The sequence below is a fragment of the Lepidochelys kempii genome, chromosome 9 (genome assembly GCF_965140265.1).
Source record: "Lepidochelys kempii isolate rLepKem1 chromosome 9, rLepKem1.hap2, whole genome shotgun sequence".
NCBI lineage: Eukaryota > Metazoa > Chordata > Testudines > Cheloniidae > Lepidochelys > Lepidochelys kempii.
In genome coordinates this window covers 69,416,334-69,436,259 of record NC_133264.1, presented here as the reverse complement: position 1 = coordinate 69,436,259, position 19,926 = coordinate 69,416,334, and the positions used below count along the sequence as shown (strand labels likewise).

Below are 19,926 nucleotides of genomic sequence, written 5' to 3'. Positions count from 1 at the left end.
ATAAACCATGTGAAATGCAAATTTCACATGTTTTCACTGTTGAACCACAAAATGACCGAAGCTTACTTGAACAGTTTTGCATATCTGTTGATGAACGAGGACTAAGTTTCACATATGAAATAAAGGATGACGCCAAACAAATTTCATGGGTGAAATTCTGGTCCCATTGAAGTCAACAGCAAAACTTCTGCCATTAACTTCAGTCCGGCAAGTCTTTAATCTCATGTGTTAATAAACATCCCAGCTACACAATAGCACTCTTACTATACTACTGCGCATGAAACAGTGATCCTGTTCCTTTCTCATTCAACCTTTACAACAGGCAAACTTGCAGGGATGGTGTGTTAATATTTCGTATGTTAAACTGTCCAGACCTTGCATGACTTATTTTGTCCTCTTTTGTTTTTTTTTTAATGGTATGAGTTTCAGATGCACACATGCCAGAAAACTGTCTATCCTATACTGCTATAGCACCGTGGAGAACATTATGTTGAAACTTGGAGATAGACACTGTCATCTCTGATACAGTGACTGTTTCCTAGGTGGACGTGAACTCAACAAGTCCAGTGTTGTGTCAGCAATGAGCTGAAAGCCAGACTGTTATATTCACACTCTCCACTGCTGTTGTGCCTCACCTCACACATGTGGTTTAGTCTGCATGAGTGAGCGCTGAAATCAAGAAAGCCGTGTAATACTTTGAAAGAGGTTCCCTTGTTGGTTTTTCATTTCAGTTATTTAAGAGGCTCCTCCCTTGTCTCTGAAGATACTACTCTGCACTTCACGAGTTTCCTAGTAATCATCATATTGTCTGTTCTTATGCTGCAGTTGGCCTTCTTGTGTGCATCTATAATGAGAAGATTCCCAAAATATCTATCTGTCTGTCATTGTATCTATCTAATATATTGATGGCCTGGTAATGCTCTACCTACCTACCTACCAATCATTTGGTGGCCAGGTAATATATAATATGATCATCAGTACAGAACACATCAAAATGGATGGAAAAATATACTGTGCAAATAGCAAAAGTAAGATAATACAAAATGTCAAGACTCCTGTCTGCTGGCTTCATGTCTATTCATATATTCCCTGTTTAACATACACACCTTATTATAGCAGAAAGAGGGCTGAATTCAATCGCTGTGTAAATTGCTCATTGTTCATAAATTGGTCCAGAAATGGGTACAGGTGCTTAAGTGTTCTATACTAGAGCATGGAACAATTTGATGTTCAAAGGGAGTGCAAAAATAAAGTGTTAAAATGAATTGAGAATGGAACAACACAGCATATTTTCTTCAACGAATAAAAAAGATTCACGCCTATTGATGGTTCATGAAGTTCACTAGAGCATTGCTACAGTCTAGTTACGTATTTATTTTAGTTGTGAGGGAATCCTGTTTCCTGTGAATGCCGTAAGTGAAAAGTGTTATCTGCAGAATTCTGCTAAGTGAATTAAATAGAATAATGTATTTCTTTACCTGTATAACACTAATTCAGACTTGTTAAAATTACATTTTTTCACTTATGAAATGTGCTGGTAAATTCAAAATAAACCAAATAAAATGAAAAGATCTAAAAAGCATCCCTTTGGACCTTTTCCCTCTTATTCATCTCAGAAACAGAAAGCTGTTTTAGCTGTGATAGATAAAAAATCCATTTTAAATATGAGTGGTGACATTATGCATTAACAAACACACTATGCAAAAACAAAGGAAGCTATGTATATATTTTCTGTAGCATGTGTTAGTAAAGAGAGGGAAAATGGTCACTAGTGTTACAGATCTAGCTGCAAATAAAAAATTACTGAGGGGATAATTGCATCAATCAGAAATTACAGAAATGTGCCATTGTATGACATGAAAAATATGTTTCTCCTAACACTTTGGTAACCCAAATTATCATCATCTCTCTACTAGGATGAAGATTGAAATCATGTTCATTTTTGTAATTTCTTTTTCAAATTACAGAATCTCTCTGCTTCTTTTTGTACTTTCTCTTTCTCCTCCCTTCCCCCATTTCCCACATGCCTTCTCCTGAAAACTTCATTATGTGTTTTGGGCAGATTTATCAAGTTCATTCATTTAGTCTGTGATTACATGATCGGTAGTTTGTTTCTTGCTTGCCTGAGGAAGAGCTATGTGTAGCTCAAATGCCTGTCTCTTTCACCAACTGAAGTTGGTACAATAAAAGGTATTACCTCATATTGTCTTTCTGAATCTCATGCGAATAAAAAAGCAAATTAGAAAACTCATCAGATATGAAACATGTTGGCTTTACAAATCCTTGTTTTATTTTCTTTATGGAAGAAAGAAACATAAAGAAAGATATATAGGGCCAGCAATGCACATCTGATGAGCATGTCTAAAAAGTGCAACCTAATATTGAAATCAGTTTGGGTCTCTAACATCTTTCCACTCAAATGATAATTTGTGTAGATAGAGGACATGATCCAAAGCCCACTGAAATTAATAAGAGTATTTTAATTGTTTTCAGTGGGTTTTGGATCAGGCCAAGATAGGGGAAATCCACATGCAAATATGCAAATACTCCATTTTCACTCACAAAAGTTGGATTTTGTGCTGTGCAGCATAGACAGAATGCTGTAGTTTTCTGAGCACCCCATGAGAGGTGCTGAGTATCTTCATCTCCTACTAAAGCTGGGTTCTCAGGAGAGGCTGAGCTCCTTGAAGGATCAGGCCCCATGTGCACATGCATTGTTCATATCTCACCCATTTTACAGGGTTTTGAAAATATGGCCTATCATGCTTAATATGTTTCGTTGCATGCAGTCACATTTCTGGATTACTGTAAAATCTTTTTTATTTGGATATAAGCTTTCATGGGAAAAAACCACCATTTACTGACGGGTTTCAGAGTAACAGCCGTGTTAGTCTGTATTTGCAAAAAGAAAAGGAGAACTTGTGGCACCTTAGAGACTAACCAATTTATTTGAGCATGAGCTTTCGTGAGCTACAGCTCACTTCATCGGATGCATGCCGTGGAAACTGCAGCAGACTTTATTTATACACAGAGAATATGAAAAAATACCTCCTCCCACCCCGCTGTCCTGCTGGTAATAGCTTATCTAAAGTGATCATCAGGTGGGCCATTTCCAGCACAAATCCAGGTTTTCTCACCCTCCACCTCCCCACACAAATTCACTCTCCTGCTGGTGATAGCCCATCCAAAGTGACAACTCTTTACACAATGTACATGATAATAAAGTTGGGCCATTTCCTGCACAAATCCAGGTTCTCTCACCCCCTCACCCCCCTCCCAAAAACCACACACACAGACTCACTATCCTGCTGGTAATAGCTCATCCAAAGTGACCATTCTCCCTACAATGTGCATAATTAAGGTGGGCCATTTCCAGCACAAATCCAGGTTTTCTCACATCCCCCCCACCCCCATACACACACAAACTCACTCTCCTGCTGGTAATAGCTCATCCAAACTGACCACTCTCCAAGTTTAAATCCAAGTTAAACCAGAATGTCTGGGGGGGGGGGGGGGGTAGGAAAAAACAAGAGGAAATTGGCTACCTTGCATAATGACTTAGCCACTCCCAGTCTCTATTTAAGCCTAAATTAATAGTATCCAATTTGCAAATGAATTCCAATTCAGCAGTTTCTCGCTGGAGTCTGGATTTAAAGTTTTTTTGTTTTAAGATAGCGACCTTCATGTCTGTGATTGCGTGACCAGAGAGATTGAAGTGTTCTCCGACTGGTTTATGAATGTTATAATTCTTGACATCTGATTTGTGTCCATTTATTCTTTTACGTAGAGACTGTCCAGTTTGACCAATGTACATGGCAGTCTCTGAAGCGGGCCTCTCCGGTCCCTCCAGCTCGTCCGGGTATTCCACTGCTGGCAGCTCCAGCTCCTCCGCTGTGTCAGGCTCACACTGGCCCGGGTTACAGCCTGGCCCCTCCAGGTACTCAGAGGGTGGCAGTCCTGGTCGCCACATGCCTTCCTCCAGGTCAGGTTCCTCCTGGCCCCGGGCCTCCCCTGGGTCGGCAGCAGGGTCTGGAGGGAGCAGCCAGCAGCCTGTGTCTGTCTCCCTCCCTGGTGCTCTTCTCACTGGGCAAAGGGCCCCGCCCTTTGTACTTCCTGTCCCACCCCTCCCCTTCCGGGAATTGGTGTAAGCTTGGTCTGGCCCTGCCCACTGAGGCTGAGGGGTTGGCTCTTTACCCTCTGGTTCGGAGGGAAGCCACCCTGGCTCCCTACAGTACCTTCTTTGCATTTTGTCAAATTTGCAGTGAAAGTGTCCTTAAAATGAACAACATGTGCTGGGTCATCATCCGAGACTGCTATAACATGAACTGTATGGCAGAATGCAGGTAAAACAGAGCAAGAGACATACAATTCTCCCCCAAGGAGTTCAATCACAAATTTAATTAACACATTATTTTTTTATCGAGTGTCATCAGCATATGACAAAGGCCAAAGCTAGAACAAAGGCCAAAGCATGAAGAGGCATATGAATCTTTAGCACATCTGGCACATACATATCTTGCAATGCCAGCTACAACAGTGCCATGCACATGCCTATTCTTACTTTCAGATGGCATTGTAATTAAGAAGTGGGCAGCATTATCTCTTGTGACTGTAAACAACCTTGTTTCTCTTAGTGATTGGCTGAACAAGAAGTAGGACTGAGTGGACTCGTAAACTCTACATTGTTTTGTTTTTCAGTGCAGTTATGTAACAAAAAAACCTACATTTGTAAGTTGCACTTTCACGACAAAGAGATTGCACTACAGTACTTGTATGAGGTGAATTGAGAAATATTATTTCTTTTGACTGTCATTTTTACAGTGCAATTATATAAGTGAGCACTATACACTTTGTACTGTGTGTTGTAATTGAAATCGATGTATTTGAAAATGTAGAAAAAACATCCAAAATATCTAATACATTTCAATTGGTATTTTGTTGTTTAACAGTGTGATTAATCACAATTAATTTTTTTAATCGCAATTAATTTTTTGAGTTAATTGCATGAGTTAACTGCCCAGGTTGTGTCCACATTTGCAGTTGCAGAAAATAATTCTACAGTAATTGTAAAATATTAAGGAAAAAGATGAAAACCCATTAGCCTGTGAAATATATGAGCAGGAGCAAAGAAGAAGCCTGGCTATATCTTACATCAGGGGTGGGCAAACTATGGCCCGGGGACCACATCCGGCCTGTCAGACCTTTTAATCTGGCCCTTAAGCTCCTACCGGGGGGTGGGGTTGGGGGCTTGTCCTGCTCCGCACGTGCCGTGGCTCCTGGAAGCAGCGGCATGTCCCCCTTCCGGCTTCTACGTATGGGGCAGCCAGGGGGCTCCAGGGCTCTGCAGCTCCTGCGGCCAAGTGGGGACATGTCACTGCTTCCAGGAGCTGCTTGAGATTAGCACCAACCGGAGCCTGCTCTCCTTATGTCTTCCAGCGACCCATCCCCCTGCTCCAGCCCTGATCCCCCTCCTGCCCTCCAAATCCCTCAGTCCCAGCCTGGAGTACCCTCCTGCACCCCAAACCCCTCATCCCCAGCCCCACCCCAGAGCCCACTCCCCCAGGTGGAGCCCTCGCCCCCCCTCAACCCAACCCTCAGCCCGGAGCCCCCTCCCACACCCTGAAGTAATTTTTAGCCCCACCCCAGAGCCTGCACCCCTAACTGGAGCCCTCACCCCCTCCTACATCCCAAACCCCAATTCTGTGAACATTCATGGCCCGCCATACAATTTCCATACCCAGATGTGGCCCTCTGGCCAAAAACTTTGCCCTGTCTTACATGGTATGAAATGTACCATTTATTGATTTCAAAGCCAAATGTTGCCTTTAGTTTCTGTGTAGGTGGAATGGGATATTTCACTCATTACCTGAACATTTTGTAAATAATATAGAAGAGGGTGGCATTGTTGGTTTTATTTTGGTTTGTTTTGTGATTCATTCATGTCTCTGATTTGAGCAGTGACGGCAGTGTAATGATCTAAGCACAGGGAACAAAATACAGCATTATTATTGCCATATTTAAGTTGGCCACCATTTAAAAAGTCAGCCCTTACCAAGAGTTGTGTAGGTTTGCAAAATAAATTCTATGAATCTCCATCTAATTTCAGTAGAATCAATTGCAGTGGTGGCAACCTGTGGTCCATGGGCCGCATGCGGCCTGTCAGGGTAATCCGCTGGCGGGCCGCCAGACAATTTATTTACATTTGCATGGCCGCCCACAGCTCCCAGTGGCCGTGGTTCGCTGTTCCAAGCCAATGGGAGCTGCAGGAAGCAGCGCGGGCCTCAGGGACATGCTGGCCACCGCTTCCCGCAGCTCCATTGGCCGGGATCCGATGAACCACGGCTACTGGGAGCTGTGGGCAGCTGTACAAATGTAAACAAACTATCTGGTGGCCTGCCAGCGGATTACTATAACGGGCTGCATATGGCCTGCAGGCTGCAGTTTGCCCACCAGTGATCTATTGGGTTTATCCCTATTGACGAGGCACTAGCAATTAAACATGTTCCCCCCTATATTTCATGCGGCTGAACAGCAACTAAGCACATTTCTGTTTTGGGTTGTTTTTTTTTTACTTTTTCTCTTCCAGTTTGATTTTAGAAATACGAAATACAATTTTCAATAGGAATTAACCTTTTGATTCATACATGCAGCACTCAAAATTTATTTGTGTCTGCTTATTGTTTGTGTCATTCTCACTTCCCTCCTCCATCCCCGGGTCTTCCTTGACACAAGTTCTTGTTTTGTATCATTTGTGCATGTCAGCTCTACAGGAACAGCTACTTCTTATTTAAGACTGGGAAATGGGGTTGACAGAACTGCATGCCTTTCTCTGGTGTGATTTTTTATGCCAGCATTGGAAGAGAGTGGAAAAAATAAGCTGTAGACTAAAAAAAGCTGCAGTAATGTTATGTATTACACTACAATGACTGCATTAAAACCACTGACAGGTACTGTAAATAGTTTTTTATTTTTTTTTACTTATTGATTGTAACTCTTAGCAAACTGTACATTGTTCGGGTAGAACTGGCTGAAAATAATATATGATAAATCTATAGCTCACAGTATTTTCAGTTTTTAAAAAAGTAAGGACCAGCCAACCTTATTATCAAAGACAAAGCATTGCTATTCATGTGTTGCTTTGATTTGCTAAGCACTAATTGATGTGTTCCCCCTAGTATTGAACTGTTAACAATAGCTGCAAAGGAGAAGGCAAAAACTTTCTTCCTTTCACAACAAGGTGTTATTTTACAGCCCTCTTATCTGTTCTTGATTACACATTTCTTCTGAATATAATCCAATCTTGCTCCTACCAAAATAAATTGAAATTTTTGCCTTTAATGTTGATAGGACCAGAATCAGTCCAGTGGGCCAAATTCATCTCTGAAACTGAAAATTATCCTGTCTTCAGACAGGAAACAACACACAATGCAAACTCAAAGGTCTGCTTTTATTCAGGGAGGAATTCCATTCCTGCAGGCTCAGGTGTGATACCCCCAGCTGATCTCTGGACAACTCTGCTCATGCACTCCTGGAAAAGAGTGCTACTGGCCGTTTTCTAGATCAGCACTTCCAGGGGGCTGAAAAGTACTTTCTTACAGTGTGGCAAAATTAGTGGGAACAAATATCTACCACAGTAAGTAAATTCAGGTGTCCATCACAGCCTCGTGGCCCACTTGATCCTGGACCAGGCTGAACAGGTTACTCTCTGATTCATCCACAGTTACCACAACTGTGCACTGAATTGGCCTGGTTTTCTCTCCACACTGTGACTGTGGGGCAGTGTTGCAGACAATAACTCGTGTGCTGGAAGAGTGCCCACTTGGCATCTGGAGGGTGGTTTACAATGCCTAGCCTCCCTGGATACAGAGTTGCTTCCTGGTTATGGAACCTGGACATGGAGCTCAGATGTCTGCATACAAGAAGATCTCTTAGACCTTGATGCAGTTACAGCATGGCCTAATGATTAGAGGTGGGTTGAACCAGATCATGATAGCCTTTCTCTCTGAATTTGGGGAAAATTTGAAATTGGATCCTGATCTAGATTTGACGTTCATGGTTCAACCCCATCTTTAACAATCACACATCAAAATGATGCAGTGGACAAAATGGAAAATAACACATTCCATTTACTATATATTTGAATTTTATCATATCCTGTGTATAGATTCCCATATCACTGAGAGAGTAGAGGTGTTACGTTCTATTACATTACATCTTCAAGATTCTAATACCAAAAAACTAGTAATAGTCTTAGAATCCAGTAATCACTTCTTTAGAATATGAGAAATAACTGTTTTCACTGGAACCGAGTGTGTTGCTTCCTGGCTTAAATCCAGAATGTGTATATAGTAACATCGGCCGATATGGCTGTGCAGGTTACTAACCATCAAAGCTAGAAGCACTGACCTGAGTATGTTGCAACAGTTCTGTAGCTCTCCTGGATCACAGAACTGTTGCACACGATAAATGCATACAATGCTTGCAGACAGAAAACAAGATATAGAACAGATTGCAGCTCCAATTAGCCAATCTAAAGACTTATTTGTGGAATGTTAGATTTAAGGGTTATTCTGTTCCACACATGAAACAAAGCCACAATGACCTTGAACTAGAAGGACTCCAGCTATGTCTACAAAGATGTTAACTTCTTATTTCTACAGACCTGATGATAGAAGTAAAGGAGAAACAAGCTGTAGAGCTCAGTATCTGAGCAAAAACTGCCACATAGTATAGAGAAATGTGCTCAGCAAACTTCTACATTCACACTGTACTGAGCACAGATAAATAGCCGGAAATGTCAGGATGCCAGGAGGTGGTGATAGGGCATAGTAGTGTTACATGCAATCCAGTGAAGGAACACTAGGTACATAGCAGTCATTTGTAAGTCTTCACTCACTGATAAAATAAGCCACAGCCAGAATTAGTGGCTTAAGAGTTGAATTTAAAAGAAATTAGTAGGAAGGGTAGACATAATGCCCAGCCGTTGATGCAGAAATATGTCCAATGTTCTATGAAATGACAGAACCAGAGTCTGCTCTTTTAAACCTGTGTAAATCTGGGGTGACTTCAATTACTTCAGTGGTATTACCCTGGATTTACACAGGTGAAACAGAGAAGAATTCTCCCCAGTATAACTTACAGGTATTCAGTACCTAGCTGCCTTTCCTGAATACAGTATTCTGGCCAGCCCACTAATTTGCAGTGCCTGATTGTGTAACTAGAGTGGCTCATGCTGCCAGTTCAGAGCCCTCATCCTCACACTGTAAGATTAAATCTATAATGAAAAAACAAACAAACAAAAAACCCTGCTACCTTCCTATGTATAGCAATTCTGTAGCAAATATACACCCACCCATCTCTTTATAACAACTGTGTGTCATTTTCTTGTGTACATAATGTGTAACACTATTGCAACAAGTAAACAACTATACTTGTATCTGTTGATGCAATACAAAGTATAGTCTTTTATAGAATAACACTGTGTCAAGTGTTGTACTTTTGTTCCTTTCGGCATATTAAAATACTTGTACCTGAAATCTGCGAACCCACCCGTGTATCTGAAATGTATATTTAATTGTGTATCTAGTTGTAAATATTGCTGTAAAATACATAGTTTCAAAAATACTAAAAATGTTCTGCCACCACACACTGATAAATCTTATTGTGGTTGTCTTTGTTCTTCAAAACAGCATAAGTGTTACAGTTTTTGGTCAGTGCACAGTCTGTTCTCCTCTCCATGCACTTTTAAGTAATGCCAATAAGTGTCCCGTCCACCAATATAGAGGAAAACAGGCCCTTAAATCTTGTATAGTTCCCGTTTATGGATAAAAGAATGGCAACTCTGCTACTCATACATATTTCAATTCCATATAATCAGGCATGCCTGTCAGTCAAATCCTGCCCGGAGGCTAGTGTGCTAACCCGTATGTTAGATTTTTTGTTGTTGTTAAATACTAGACAGTCAATACACCCATTTGGCTGCATAAAAGTCCTATAAAATGAAGACAAAGTGAGTGTAAGCCAAATTTTAATGAGGAGAGCTTTTTAAGTGCAAAAGCCCAAATCTACACGGAAGTGATATTAAGCGTAGTGATCTCCATTAGAACAATAGCCCATGCTAACTCCCACAAGCATTCACATTATGGTAGCTGCAAGATACAGATGTAAGGGTGTGAAATAACAATTCAAAATATTTAAAGGAGGCGTTTTGAATGACTTCTCTCTCGTTTTTTGACTTCCAAGGCTTTGCCCATGGTTTACATATATTAAAAGAATATACGACAACTGTGAAAAGTTCACGGATTAAGTTATTTTTATGCTTATTTTTATCCAGTATATAGAACCTTGAAATAACCATAATTACTAAATATCAATATATAAATTTATAGAAAAAATGAAATATTAAAAAGAATTAGTCTTTTTGCATGTGGAAAGTTTTTGGTTTCAGTTTAGGGGACTGGCCTAACTTTTTCTAATTTTAACTAAATTTGTTATTCCTAATATCAACAAAAAGATTGTCTAGCATAAGCAATTTGGGAGGCTTTCAGGAATAATGGATGCAAACATGCATTTCTTTGAGTGCCTCTGTTTCATGCACTTTTGAAAATAACCCTATTACGTGAATCCTGAAGTCAAAGAGCTCACAGTACATCAGAAACCACGTCTTACTCTCCGAGACTTAAAATGAAAATACTTTAGAAAACAAACAAATAAAAAGGTTATTGGCTCTTAAATGTCACCAGAAGATTCATATTGACAGCATTGTGCTGTTTGCCACAGCCAGATCATTAATGAAAAATAAAGTCTATTTCAGGACAAGAGTAACCAAATTTGCACACCCACATTATAAGCTGATTTCTTAGGTTGTCAATTTGCCTGCTGTACTAAAATTAATATTGTAGCGGAGAGGCGTTTGTCACACAATTAAGTAAAGTTGGTTCGTATCTTGAGCATCTCTCAGAGATCTCCAGAGGATTTGTATGGAAGACTTCCGGTGCTTAGATGAAGTATTCAGAGTAGCACCCGTGTTAGTCTGAATTCGCAAAAAGAAAAGGAGGACTTGTGGCACCTTAGAGACTAACAAATTTATTTGAGCATAAGCTTTCGTGAAGTGAGCTGTAGCTCATGAAAGCTTACGCTCAAATAAATTTGTTACTCTCTAAGATGCCACAAGTCCTCCTTTTCTTTTTAGATGAAGTAGTAAGTTAATAAGTTGGCAGCAGAAAAAAAAAGTTACCGCTATATTTTCTTCATTGTTTTCAGATATGACAAATATGGGTCTACAAATGTATTATTAAAAATGTTTATTTTGGTCCTTAAATTACATCAACGGATCACTTTGTAATTAGGCGGACAAGAATTCTTAAAGGAAAAGGGGAGAAGGGCAAGTTTAGGAAGTCTAGAAAAAATAATAATGATGGAATGAACACACCTACCCATCCACCCCTTATCTCATAATTACAAATCCATCAGTAATACCCAGGTTTATTCTTTGTGGATGACATCTTGTTAGTGTCAGAGCAGGAGGTTACAATAATTATAAGTAGAAAATAATACCTAATTATGTGTTGGAAGGCAGATAGGATTTATTGGAAATGTAAAAACAGTTCTGGAACTCATAATTGAAAATGGCAAAGTTATTTTTGTTTTGTTTAGTTTTTCCTTTGTTATTAATGCCAAGGATGATACATTATGTTGTTAGGACATAAATCAATTTATTTTAGAAGGCTACACAGAAATTAGAGATATAAGGTCTCTGAATAAAGCCTATTCCTCCTTCAGGCCCCGATGCTGTAAACACTTATGTGTGTTTGCTTGATGTCACTAAAATTGATGGGACTATTCAGGGTAACGTCTATTTTAGAATGCAAAACAAATTTAGTACTGATATGAAAACAGACTTACAGTACTGTATGTAGAGCAGGTGCCTCAAATAAACCAGTTCCATACTAGGAAGTTGTCTTTACTCTGACTTCTCATATTACAACTAGATTCTCAGACACTTACATTGAATAGTACTTTACACTGTGAATAGCCCCTTTGGAATCACTATATGTAAAAGTATCAGAATATAGCCCTTAAATTGTACACACCATGAGATGTATATATTACTACTGTAAATAGTGCCAACTCTACCTGCTTTTAAAAAGTATGTGGGTTAATAATTGTGTTCTTGTGTGATTCAAGTGATGTCTGGAAGCTGCCTTTCTTAAACACACTTTGATCCAAGTTTATTAGGACATGAAAGCCAAAGACATATTATGCAATGAGAAAAGTTAAACATTAGTTTAAAAATATTCCTCAGTTTGCCATCAAGAACTCTTTACTCATGTGTCCAATCTCGTAAATATTACTGAGTCATAACAGTCAATAGAATTGTTGCCTGTAAATTAGCTGTTAAAGAAGTGTGGTATTTGGTTGAGATAATTCTGATGGATACCTGGACTTTGTTGACCTGAATCTACCTGTAGTCTATGTAATCACAAAAGGTGTTAAAATTTAACTTAGTTAAAACCCGATTTCTTCAAACAATAACATGTGCACAGCATTTCAATTAAATTGAACTATATGAAAATTTTAAAGAGTCTGTGTTATTCTATCATTAAGATCGTTTGGGAAAAAAAAAAGACTTACACAGTTGCTAAATTTATTAAAGGGCCCAGTTCTTAATTAATTTTAGCTCATAAATTAATTAACAAATTTACTTGTAACTTCTCAGAAAATTAATTCTTACTCAAAAATTAAGTGCAATAACTTTGGAGAAGAGAGACTATATTCTTCATACATATCAGAGATTGAATTCCTGTGCAAATGGAACTCAGCCCTAACCTATGGAACCATGACTGGCATCTCTGTAATATACAGCAAAGTAACTGTAATATACAACATAAGTAACTATTGCGTGATTATTGATAAAAGAAATTTTGTTTGGAATGCTAGTGGCTTGGATTGGGATGGGAAATGTATGATAAAGGATTATCTGAGATAAGATAATGTAACTGGTGTAGTACTAGTAAGAAATTCCCTTGTAATGTGCCAGGATAACCATGTAATTTAGTAATACATTTTTCTTTCAATTTATGTAAGTCTTAGATGTATCCTTTTCTTACTTCTTTGTCACCTCCACATTCCTTAGTATATATTACTACATTATTTTTCATTATGACACTCCCACTATACACCGCTCTGTTGCTCCTGTTTGCCTAAAGGAGAAAAGCAGCTGGGAAGGGGAGAAGGCAGACTCCTTTATTTCACACGAAGTAGTAGAAAATTCTTTATTTTATTTGTATGTGTTATGGGCTCCTTTAGGATAGAAAAGGAATTTTGGTAAGAGCCCATCCTCGCTGTGAGATTTTTTTATAGTGCAAAGCTCTTTGGATGGTCAAAGCAAATGTTTGTCTTATCATGTTTTACCACAGTGATGTCTGTCTAATCCTCTGGATTTAGAATTGGGTTTAATAAAATCTTAACATCACAGAACCAAGAGGATACATATACATTCTGTATTCTTATATACTCTCCCATTCTATTTGTATATTCAAAATATAGAGATTCCTACACTAAGTATATTACCTATATACCCACTAATAAATATATATACTATGTAATATATATGGTGCGGTTATCTATGTATGGTCTGTTTTTTTCAGAGGTGCTTTTCACCCAGTTCCCACTGACTTAATATCCATCTACACTCTCATACATAAACTTACATATAAAGAGAAGTAGGATATATGCATAGATTGCACTATGAAGCATGTAAACCATGCAATACCCTCTCATAATTCATGTTACCCATCCCTAAAATGTTCATGGATTTGATATTTCATCTGTGAATTACAAACCTCTCCCTATTAGAGAGGAGTTTACATCCATCAAACTCTTACTGCTGCTCAGTTATTGATAGTGATGTGGTTCTACAGCTGAATCACCGAAGGGGGAAATGGCAAAGACATTTTTGACAAGAGCTGACTGAAAACCTTTGTTTTCATATGCAGAAACAAATAAATAAAGGCGAGACAGGTTTGAATTACAGGCCCCTAATTCCATATGTGGAACTTGTTGACTGTGTGCAAATCCCCTGAGATTCATTCTCTCTCTCTCTCTCATTCTGTTTAAGATGTCACCATAACCTGACATCCCAACTGAAACTCATCATCCTGGAATCTCAGCTGTCCGTTAATATATGTACTATCCACAGGTTTTATTAGCTAGGAACAACATTTTTTTTCTCCAGTAAAGTGCAAAAGAAAGGTGGTTTCATAAAATTTTATATAAAATTCATTACTATCTTTTCCTTAACATAAAACAGCCATTAAATATCAATTGAGTACAGATCACAGTTTACTGGTTGAGCAGTAAGGAAAAGAGTAAGAGCTTAAGTAAGGCTAAGGGTTTTCTACTAGGGAAGCAGATCTGTTCCTTCACATAAAAATACCTTTCAACATTGCATACACATTTGGCTTATGCTGCTTCACATCTCATGGAGAAACAGCTCTGTTTCTGAATTAGCAGTGTGTCTCTTCCATTGACTATATATATATATATTGTATGGGATGCATTTGTATAATAAACGTGCATGGTTAAGTGAGGAAGGTCTAATGTGCTGTATTGCTGGAAAACTATGCTATCATTGACACAAAATATTGCTAATGTTGAAATGTATTAAGTCAATCAAGTGAAAAAGGAAGATAGTACAGAGTGGTTTGAATACTCCCAGTAAAAAGATAACTGAGTCCAATGGAACTCAGCCCGTATATCTGTGTGTGCATGCACACATATAAATGTTACATATAAAAAAAAGTTTAGATTTCAAAATGAAGCACTCAAAAACAAGCAAATGTTAAAACTAAGCTAGTCTGTACAAGCATAATTCTATCCCATTGTGTATGTGCATACAGTATTACATATGTATACACACACACACACACAATGATGCAAATATAAAGAAAATTATATTTTACGACTGCTGTGGACAGTAAAACCCAAACATATCAGCCAGTAGAAATTTTATACTCAAATACTTATCAGTATTAATGACTGGCAATCATTTTATTATGGTATAACCGCTAATGCATTATTTAGCACAGCTATATGAATGTAAGTATCCATATGAATGTTATTGCAGTACTGGGAGAAAAGCAAGGCCATGAAATGTGTTGGAATCTGATCATGTTATCAAGTACTGTTATTTCTTTTCATTAACACATGCTAAATACACAAGATCAGTTAACCATATATAGATAAGAGTAGTCATTGCATATCAAGTGTATCATTAATATATCAGTGCGAAATATGTGACCCACTGCAGCCAAACAATATGATGGAAAGCTTCTGCAATTATATCTTGGTCTTGTAATAAGAAAGAAAACAGAAACAGAAATATTTTTTCACTTGCTTATGGCACTTCAAATCATGTCCCACTGCATGTTATCTATAAGTCTTTTTAAATCTACAGAAATGATAGGATGGATAAGATTTTTACAGAGCTGATGCACCCATAGTGAGACTGTTGTCCTAATTTATTGCAGTGGATTTAAATAGTGTGAATACTAAAGTAACCATAGTATTCCAAAAGCTGAAGAAGGTTATGGTTTGCAATCTATGCAAATTGTTTTTGAATAATTTAGTTCACTTATAATCTACTCCATACAAGACAGACCTTTGCTTTATTTTCCTTTTTAAAACTAAAGCTTTAATATTTCCTGTTCACTTAAGCACAACGGTAGTATTAAAAGAAAAATAATGGGCTTTTTCTCTGTATGAAATGTTCATGAAGTATTTGTTTATCACAATGTACTGGCTTGTTAATTGGTTAGTTACTTGCTTAAGCAAGCAAATAACATGGGAAGGATTGTGCCATTACTCTGAAACTAAACGAAGTGGCAGTAAATGCACTATCAATTTTAGGCTAATAGTCTTTCCCTGTGGCTCCAGTGAATGGGCAATCTGGAACCTAAGAGACAAAGAAAAAACTGTGTGACAGATCTAAAGGCCAGGGCTTCAGTAAAATACAACCCACTCTTCTGCAGACTACAACAGTTGAAATCAGTATGGGCTTCATGATTTCAGTGTTCCTGTAGTTCCTGCTTTAGTCCATTTTTCTATACCCTGTTTTAGACAGACCCCCCTCTTTCTAGTAGCTATATAAATTGTAAGGTGTTGCCTTGGAAACACATTGGAAACACAGTTGTGCGTGCAGCTGTTGCAACTGTGTTTGTTACCTTTCCTTTATCAGAAAAGGTTTTCATAGTTTTTCCATATTTGTCCAATGTTTTCTGATACTGTAACTATTTGTGGCAACGTGACAAATTCCTATAGCTGGAGGAAAGAAAGCCTAAACCTGATGAACTATAGAATACCAACCTGGCTGTCGGGTCCTCTTCTTCCCCAGCCCCCAAAACACCACCACTACCTATTTGAGCAAAATTCCAGTCGTACAATTTTCTGCAAAATTAGGCCCATATCATCCTCTCCCTTGGAAAAGTCTGTGGGATGGGGTAGTGGTGGAGGGAAATCTCTGCAAGAATTCTCCATCATAGAAGCCTGACACCTTTCTTCCAGCAGCTGGGGTTTGGCTTGCGGGGGGAAAAGCCATAGGGTGTAACCTCAAATGTGGCAAATTACCCTGGTATCTGTGAAAAGCCAATGCACCTGTATGGAGACCACATGCCTCTGCATCAGCTCAGGCCCGGGTTCTTCCTGCTAGCACAGGGAGACACTGGAAACGTTCTACCTAGCCATAGCTGCTCCATGGACACTTAATGCATGGTAGAGATATTATCTTTTTTCACCTAATTTCTGTAGTGTAGAGGAAGGACAGTGTGTATCCCTCCAGCCCTCCTTCAACACTACTTAATCTTGCCTCAGACCACTCATGTGGCACCTCCTGCTCCAGTGCAGATCCAGTACTACTCTCAAAGGCCTCTGCAGGGCCTGGGGAAAGTGGGTGTAATGTCATGGGGATGGACAAGCCCCTGCCAGTGCAGATGTAAGGAGATCTCCAAATGGGAGAGGGGGGTGTCTCCTCTTTAGGCAGCTATAGGTGGCATGATCTGACTGTTCGTTCGCAGTATTTCTGAGTATTTCTGAGTTGTTAAGTTAGGTAAGAAATAGCAGTGGTGGTTTGTGTGTGTATTTGCTTTTTTTAGTCAAAGCTTCTGATTGCTATCATATTTTCATTCCATATACCTGTCAACTGCCCCAGTTTGGGCGGTGTAGCTCTGCTTTTATATTGTCTTCTGCCAGTAAAGCAGTATAAAGAATAGTGTAATGGTTTATTTCTTGCATGTTGCTCCCCCATCAGCATGCTGACTGCTGAGCTCATCAGTTTCCTCTGTATATGACATAAGCCATAACAGGTGCAGAGAATGATAGTCAGACACAAACTTTTAACTTGTATAACAGACACAAAGAGAGGCAGGAAGCACAGCAGTAACAAGAAATGTTGCCATCTGCAATGCAATGTTCTAAACATTTCTTTCTTCCTTCCCTGTGTATTTCTCCCCACCCCACTTCCAACGACCATGTAGTCAATTGTAATGTGTGTCTATGTGCATTTATACAAATGGTGAATTTTATTTAATTTGGAAATAAAGGATTTTGACTCTTCATTGAGCTGAAGACTTGAATCAAGTCAGTTATAATCACAATATTAATTGTTTTTGGTGATCAGTCTGAAGGTTAACTGGATTCACACTGAAGGAATGGAAAAGGTGACATTGCAGAGTTAAACCTATGCTTACAATTGCTCATTATAATACAATCAGAGCACGTCATTGGGCGCATATTTTTTAAATAAATCTTTTTCATGTCAATTTTTTCCAAATGTGGACCTTTCCTATTTAAAAGATTTAGGCCCTGTATAAGCTGCATAGGCCAGTGAAGTAAGTGTGATTTCTTCTACATACCAAGTATATTAAGCAGCAGTTAAAGAATGGATGCATACGCTAACGTATAGTCTAAATGTCAGTGAAACCCTTAAAAAAGCTTTAAAAGGGCATTTTTCACCCAAAAGATTGCAGATAATAAATTATTTGTTTATCCAATGAAAAGTTAACACCACACTACCTGCCTGCTCTGTTTTGGCTTCTCAAGGGCTAATACTGCTGCAAACATTTTGCATAGGATTATTGGATTAACTCCCAGTATTATTAAGCCCAAAGATACATGGCAAGAAATTAGACAAATAGCACCAGTTTCTTATCTCATAACACAGTGAAGCTGTGCATAGGCTAGCCTACTTGAGCTAGCTTGAATCCAGCTAATGTGGGTGACAATAGCAGTGAAGACAGTGCAGCACAGGCTTCAGCTTGGGTAGAACAAGCCTGGCACAGGACCTGGGTACCTACTTGACTTGCTAGTCTGCACTGAAGCCCACACTGTGCTGTCTTCACTGGTACTGTTACCTATACTAGCTGGATTCAAGCCAGCTTGGGTAGGCCCAGCCTGGGTCTGCTCTTAGGGGGTGAGGATTGTTAGTGGTGTCTTTGAACTTCCTGCCTTTTTCTGGCCCAGTCACAGTCAGGCCACAGGGGATCACCAGCCCTGCCTCCTGTTCCTCAGTCATGGCCCCTCCACCAGAAACCAGGAAGGGGTAGCTGTTACACCCAAGTACCTTCCTACATAGACAAGCTGGGATCTGCTGGATTTAGGATCCTTTTGTGTAGGAGAGTGACACAAGGTGGCTGGAACAAAGTCCAGGATCAGGGCCATAATTTACATCAGGGTGGATTATAGCATGTATCACTAAAGCAGTAATTGCATGATATGTAGAGTTTATTTTGAAATATTAGAATAAACTTAATATGAAGGGTGCCCTATGGATACCTAAAAATAATTTCAACTTTGTGTACTGTTTATTTAAGGTAGTTATAGCGGTTGCCATTAAAAAGAAATACCACATCTTAGTCTCTAAAATATTGCCATTATTACTTATTCTTACTATAGGAGAATCCTGTTATATCTCAGATACAGTCTTAGCTGTGAAGTGTAGATATTGAGCTCCAAAGCTCAAATAGTTTCAGATACAGAATTCTTATAGAGATGGACATCAACTATAAAGCTCAGATATAAATGATCCAGGACCATTTCTAGTTTAAGCATCTGTAGATATTTTAGAGTTTTTTTGAGGTTGAACCATTGATACTTGACGGGAGTGAGCTGTAAAAAGCACTGCACAAGGAGATTCCCCTCCTGGGAGGATGCCACTTGATGCTCCAGATAAATTGGACCCCAGGCTCTTGGGGCTTAACATTTCTGAGCCTTACACAGTTTTTCACTGAGCTGAAAGGACTCTCGGGATGGAAAAAGCAATTTTCAATTGAAAAACACTGTTCTTCACTAATGTGTAATACTATGAACGTTTCAGGTGAAATACTGGAAACTTCTGAGCCTGAATAAAGCTGCCAAAAAGCCCCAAATGTGCTAGATTAATATTGGATGGAAACATTTTCACAGCACTCTGCTAAAGGCTGTTAACACCATGAAAAGAATCCTGTGAGACTTCCCAGAGATCAAGATGGCAGCACTTTGTACATTTCTGCACCAATTGTAAATGAGAGACTCCAATGACCTACTTCAAAAACAGTCCCCACCCCCATCTTGAAGCTGAAAAAGTATACACCTCATAAATAAAACATTTTCTGCTTACTGAATCCATTTGAATCTCTTGGATTTTTAAACCTTTTTTCAGTCGTAGCTGCTGTTGCAAATCAACAGTTATTTGCAGTGTGGGGAGAAGCAATGAAGTTTGCTGGAAAGAGAAAAAGATGAATGGGATAACAAAATACCAGAAAAGACACAAATTAGGACTGTTTCACTCACAGTCCTTTCTCAAAAGATCTCCATAAATAAACTGACTTAAATTATTTCCCTGTGAGAGGGGTGAATGCTGCACTTGCTACAAATGATTACATCTTGCTCCAT

General features: G+C 39.0%; 1 protein-coding gene across 6 annotated transcripts in view; it reads left to right on the top strand.

Annotated features, from left to right (window-relative positions):
* The window catches only part of PCDH11X (protocadherin 11 X-linked), a 1,012,591-nt gene that overhangs the window by 645,051 nt on the left and 347,614 nt on the right, over positions 1 to 19,926 (top strand). The gene's annotated exons all lie outside the window — the stretch shown is intronic.